The sequence below is a fragment of the Perissodus microlepis genome, chromosome 20, assembly GCF_051167445.1.
Source record: "Perissodus microlepis isolate ML-2025 ecotype Zambia chromosome 20, ASM5116744v1, whole genome shotgun sequence".
NCBI lineage: Eukaryota > Metazoa > Chordata > Actinopteri > Cichliformes > Cichlidae > Perissodus > Perissodus microlepis.
In genome coordinates this window covers 30,151,340-30,157,339 of record NC_140480.1, presented here as the reverse complement: position 1 = coordinate 30,157,339, position 6,000 = coordinate 30,151,340, and positions in this window count along the sequence as shown.

Genomic DNA, 6,000 nt, shown 5'->3' with positions numbered 1-6,000 from the left:
GCATGAGCTGTAATTGTTATTATTGCCAGACACAAATTGAAAAGCATAACCTGTCTGACACCAGCTATCAGTTGTCATTATGTGGGAAAACATGCCCTCGTTGCAGATAGCTGTCTGTTGACACCCAAAGTAATTGAGGAGGTAGTCGAGCTGTTGAAGGCTCTCAAAGGGGAGGACGAACACTTGATCAGAGCTTTTTTTATGTCTTCTGAGATGATTTGATTTCACATAATGTCTATTTTACAGCCAGATATGCCATTAATTTGCATGATAGCGAGCCAAAATGTGACATTTTTATTTAGACGTCCCCACAATGTTTGGAGAACAATTGGGTGGTGTTTTTTCTTCTGTCAGTCTTTCAGCGCGGTGGCGTCTCATTATATCATATCTAACAGAGCAGTGAATAGCTGCCTCTCTCCTCACATTGCTGTGTCAGGTCAATGTGCCATTTTTTAAGTGGTGACGGGAGAGAGGCGGTGGGGGTATATTGTTGACAGCGAGATGATGATTTCACATTTAACTCTTCGTTGTTGTTTACCAAAAGCAGAAACTAATAGAAGAAACAAAGTAATTACTTTAGCCTGCATATTGTGCTACATCCTATATCATCTGGCTTTAAAAAAAAGGAAGAAAAGGACATCTCACAAGGAATTCTTGAAATGTGATCCAATTTGAGTGCAGTGCAGTATATGGAAGTGTATCTGTAAGACATCGTATACCAGTATTTAAGCCTTATAGTCCGATGGTGTCTCTCCTGTTAGCTCCTGCTGGCAAACTGGGCAAGTCTGTGCTCGGTGCCTGAAGCGCTGAAGCGAGAACAAGGGGCTTCTTTCCCATGAACTGGAGCCAAGTGCCAGCACTTAAGGTGAAGGGCCGAGGCGCTGGAGAAGTAATTTAATCTGAGGCTCTGCCCAATTCCCTGGGCGGCTGAGTTTAAGAAAGGTCACACAGAGAAACAGGCACTGGTGACCCCTTCCCAATTACGGGCGCTACAGCAGAACATATCACAGCACCGTCCAAAGTGACAGTCATTTAGCAGCAACTCATCTGAGGGGAGGAAGTGGGAGATGGATGATAAGGAAATAAAAAATGATTTGCCAGGACCTGTTAGCCACTTCTCTACACAGGCCTGCTGCCCCCCCCCTCAGCTCCTCCCTGTCTTATTCACACACTCATAGACTCTCTCTCTTTCTCTCTCTCACTCACTCTGCCTCTTCCCACCCCCTGCCACCCCTGCTGCCCATCTCCCTCCTGCTCCACAGACACGTGACGACTCCGCATGATTATTGGCGCAATCACTCATGTAACAGCCTGCCCAGCTTTCTGTGGGGGCTCCAGTATTTGTCACTGTCACTTCCCCAAGTGCTCCGCCATTGTCTTGGAAATTGTATGTGTAAGGCAAGAGATGCCTGTGACCCACTTCGACAAGGGAGCCAGCGATGTGAGGGCGCTCATCACACAAAAAAACAGCAGTTTGATGTGTCCTATTATGTGTCCCAGCAAGAGCCATAAATAATTGTGACAAGTTTTTTGTTGCGCGTGAAAGTCCTTGACTCTGCCTCCTGTTCCAGCACCTCCTCTCTCGTATGGAGACGCTGCCAAGCACCCCCGATGATAGATGGCACGGTGCAGCAAATGACAACGGGATAGATTTTTAGTTTGTGCTTTGGAAGGGATCAGTAATGGTGCTTTGCTGTACAAAGCAATAAAAGAGAAGGACAAGAGACAGAGGGGGGAGAACGAGGGAAAAACAAAAAAAGATGCTTCGACGCTGAAAAGGGAAAAATGATGGCCAGTGACGCATGAATTTTGGACATTTTAGCACTTAGATAAATGAAATCAGGGTTTGTCAGAATGGACAAGTGCTGTGGTACTGGGCCACTCGCTGCAAAAAAAACCCCAATATATATATATATATATATATATATATATATATATAAAAATGCATGGAATACATTTCACAGTATTAAACTGTCCACTATAACCGAAAAAAATAGTCTTTTCCTCGCAATAAAAGAATAAACTGATAGCCCTCTGTACAACTGCATTGTTTTTGCAGTTTGTCTTCACCTTAGAAAAACAGAAGCTGTATGCAGTTGTTCAACTATTCATTTGAGTAAATGTTTTTGCTCTTTGTTCCTTGCCAAGCTGTGATTTCGGACTGCTTAGCTGCAAAAAATTTCTGTGAAAAATTGACATGGACATTAGATAAAGTACCACCTGCAGGTCCTGGGTGCCAGGCGGGCAGGATACTGGAAGACAGTATGATCAGTCATGGTAATGAGCACAAGGCAGACATACATGCTTTGAATTATATGACTTTGAGGCCTGGGCACCCTCAAAGCAGGCCTCAGCCATTAGTTTAACCACTCTTTCCTTATCTCAGAGTCAAGCTGTGAAGTTTTTACAGCACCATCATTCTCCTCTTTCCTCCCTAAATTGTTCCACAGTCGCTGTGTATACTAGTAGACTTATAGCTAAATTAAGATTGTTTGTCTACTCATATCGTGTGATCTTCAGTTAAATGAATATAGCGGAGCTTCTTTCCGCTGAATTGCTGAGGTCAAAAAGCCTAAGTGTGTTTATTTAAACAACGTGAAATGACGTGTTGATATCTGCAGTTTACGTGGCAAAAAAACACGCGAGCATGCACGTTTTTATCTTCGTTAGTTGACCGCAGATGCATTTGCTAATTGTATTCCGCTTCCTCTATCACAATTATTAATTTATCTCTTAAGACTACCGCAGCAGTGACGATCATTCATATCGCCGCATCCGATAGTTAAGAAGTGGGCTTCCGTAAAAATCCATCATGTACATCAATGCACATTACCGAGGTAATTAAACAGGAGGTAATACTGCCAGATATCGTAAAATATCAAGGGGTGATCATACGCCCCTTAACACAGTAAAGCCTCGGCACATGGAAATGATGCAGTAGATGAGGCATCAGCTGCACAGAAATCCAACACACAAATGTAAATGTAATTTGTCTATTTTAGAGCATCTGTACCTTATCCTGTGAAAAATACTAATTATTTGAAATATACTGATTACAGCTAGGCGAGAAAGTGGCATTAAAATAATTACTTGTGAGCCCTCTCAGAGTTTGTACATTTAGCACTGTACCACCATTAGGAATAATCTGTCCAATTAAAGGTTGTGTAATTAATTAAGTGCACATTCTGTGAAGAGGAGAGGGGAGAAAATTTATCAACCTGCTGAAATATGACCTATCTTGTCCAAAAGACTAATATGTTTAAACAAAAGATGAAAATTGATGACAACATTATTTGTAACAAAATGCTCACTGTGCAACTATGATGCATCTGTACTTGGATTTGGCTTCGTAGCATTGTCCTCACAAAAGCTGTGATGTATTACCCCCGGCTGCCTGGCGGTAACTTTCGACGAAGGGCGCTTTGCCTATCTCCTGGAACAGTCTGTTACTTTATCCCACTTCACATCTCGGGCCTTCACTGTAAGCATCGTCTGGTAGATTAAGACACTTTCATAAGCAGAAATGCAAAGATGGATTCTGTCGAGGTCCTACAAATAGACATGTATTGTAACAACATAGGAGGAACTGAGTGTTGGCACCGAACGGACATCCTGATACCACCACCCAAAAGTGTAGCAGAGCAGAAAACATCTTGCTGCGCTAAACCTGTCGGGTCATTTCTGTTATAGCAAGAAAATTTGAGCCAATGTCCTGTGTGTGCCTCCGAGAGTGTGAGAAAGATGCCAAGCGCACATTCTTTCACCTGCTATTACAGTTTGTTGCCAGCTCTACATATGGCCTAGATCAACACTTCAGGGAACAGACATCAAAGCCCAACACTTAGTAATGTACAAATACAAACACGTGTCTGCTGCTAACATGACCAAGATATATACTGTATATGTACGTACATCCACCGTGGGGAGTGCAGTACTACCGCAGTGACACATTTATTTAGGAACTGAGTCAAGCACTCAGGTAACTGCAAAAGTATTTCAAGAGTACAATGGCTGGTGTAATAATTAAAACAGTACTTAAGAAATAGGCACTTAGTGGTAGGTATTATAAATTGTCTTCATTAGTAAACATCTTCAGTGATACGTCTCATAATCAGAATACTGTTAAGGAAAAGTGCAATGGGGAGTCATAAGCTAATGCTAGCACTCGCTAAGCAGGGTTTGTAATAGGGTACATCAGTTTGCTGTGATTTTAAATTGAAAGCATTTCCCTAAAACCTGTATATACCTTGTGTCCATGTACACATTTCTGTACAAATTTCAAATTTTGATGTGTCTGATCCCAATTTTCCACTTTGCACCAATCCATCATGTTCACAGATGTGTGCTTCGTTGCATGATAACACTTTAACTTGCATATGTGAATGGAATGGTGATTTCTGGAAGTGTTCCTGAGCCCATGTCTGAGTTTTCCATGGTGCAATCATATCTGTTTTTAATGCAGCGCTGCCCGTAGTTCAGTGGCATCCAAATTTATTTACAACCTTATCCCTTGTGAGTTTTAGCCATCCTTTAATGAAGTTATGTACAGTAGATGATGTGATACTAGAAGTTGAGGAGCATAATTTTAAATTGCTCCATAATTTGTATATGCAGCAAACACGTTAAGATAGCGGTCTTAAGAAAAAAGGGTGAAATTTCAACAATAGTTCTCGGGTCGTCGAGTCTGCTATCATTAAAAAGCACCATGGTTATAACTCCAAGAAACTCATTGGCAAACTGACAATTGATGGCTCGTTGGCTGATATGAAAATAACAGTGAGGAGAACTTCCTCCTTCTCTGCATATTTTTACAAAACAAGAGTGCCATGCTGGACGTTTTGGCAGCTCAAGCTAACTTTTTGAAGTCCAGCCTAAGTGGCCATTTGAGGAATTGTAGTTTTTGGCACATCAGTTCTCGAGTCATTTTTCATTCTTAAGATCTGCCATTTGGAGGCACCCTCATCAGGGTTTTTTTGATCTTATCATTTCGATTAGACCTTAGCCTTGTGAAGTCTTGTTGTGAAGCCTCAACCTCAGCATTTTGGCCTTCACCATCTCACTTAAACCAGACGAGACAAGCGAGCGGTCGATCTGACTGATAAACCGAGGAACATTACACGCTTATGCCATAGAGACTTGTCAATTGCAAGAAAGGTCCACATCAAAGTGTACTTTTATTTTCTTTTTTGTCTGTAATGGGGCAATAACTTGCAAAACAAGTGTCATCTCGTATTCAGTAAAACTTTAAAACTCACAATTGACACCATAAACTTCTCGAGAAAGTGTTTACTGAGGTCATAGATCAAAAGAACTGAGGGCAGTTTTCCTGTTGTCTTTCATGCTATCAGACTTTTTTTTGCCCCTTGCATGCCATTAGAAAGAATTCAAGTTTAAGGCACTTATGCACTTCAGTTCAAAACATACCTGCACAATCTGTTAGCAAGGAAAATAACAGCAGCAGAAAATGTTGAGAATAAATGTTACTTCAAAGATTTATTATTTTATGATGCCTCATATTTGTGTGGTAATTTTCCACATGCAAATGTGCGCCTTTTGCATGCATTTAACATGACTGTATGGCTAAATATATGTATTCGTAATCGACAAATTGGATAGCTCCAGGAAAGCGAATATTTCTCCAGATAGTTTGCACATCATATTCACACTAATATTATTTCTGCACAGAAAAAACAAACTGTGATGCAGCCAGGTTCTAGTGCAGTGTAATATCATCTGCTGGAGCACACCATTGGTTTATCACATATGTGCAAGCCCACAGTTTGGCTAGATGACTGAAAGAAAAAAGAAAAACATTACCAGCAGAGTAACTTTCCAGAGTTATAAAATCCAGTCTTCGAGTATTATAAACTGCAGCGCAGTGTTTTGACATCCGATAAGCCTTGAAATTTATTGATGTTTTACTTCAGCTTGACTTCCTTGAATGTATCTTATCATCTCACCAGTACATGGGAAAAAAAGCCAGCAAAAAACACAGAATTG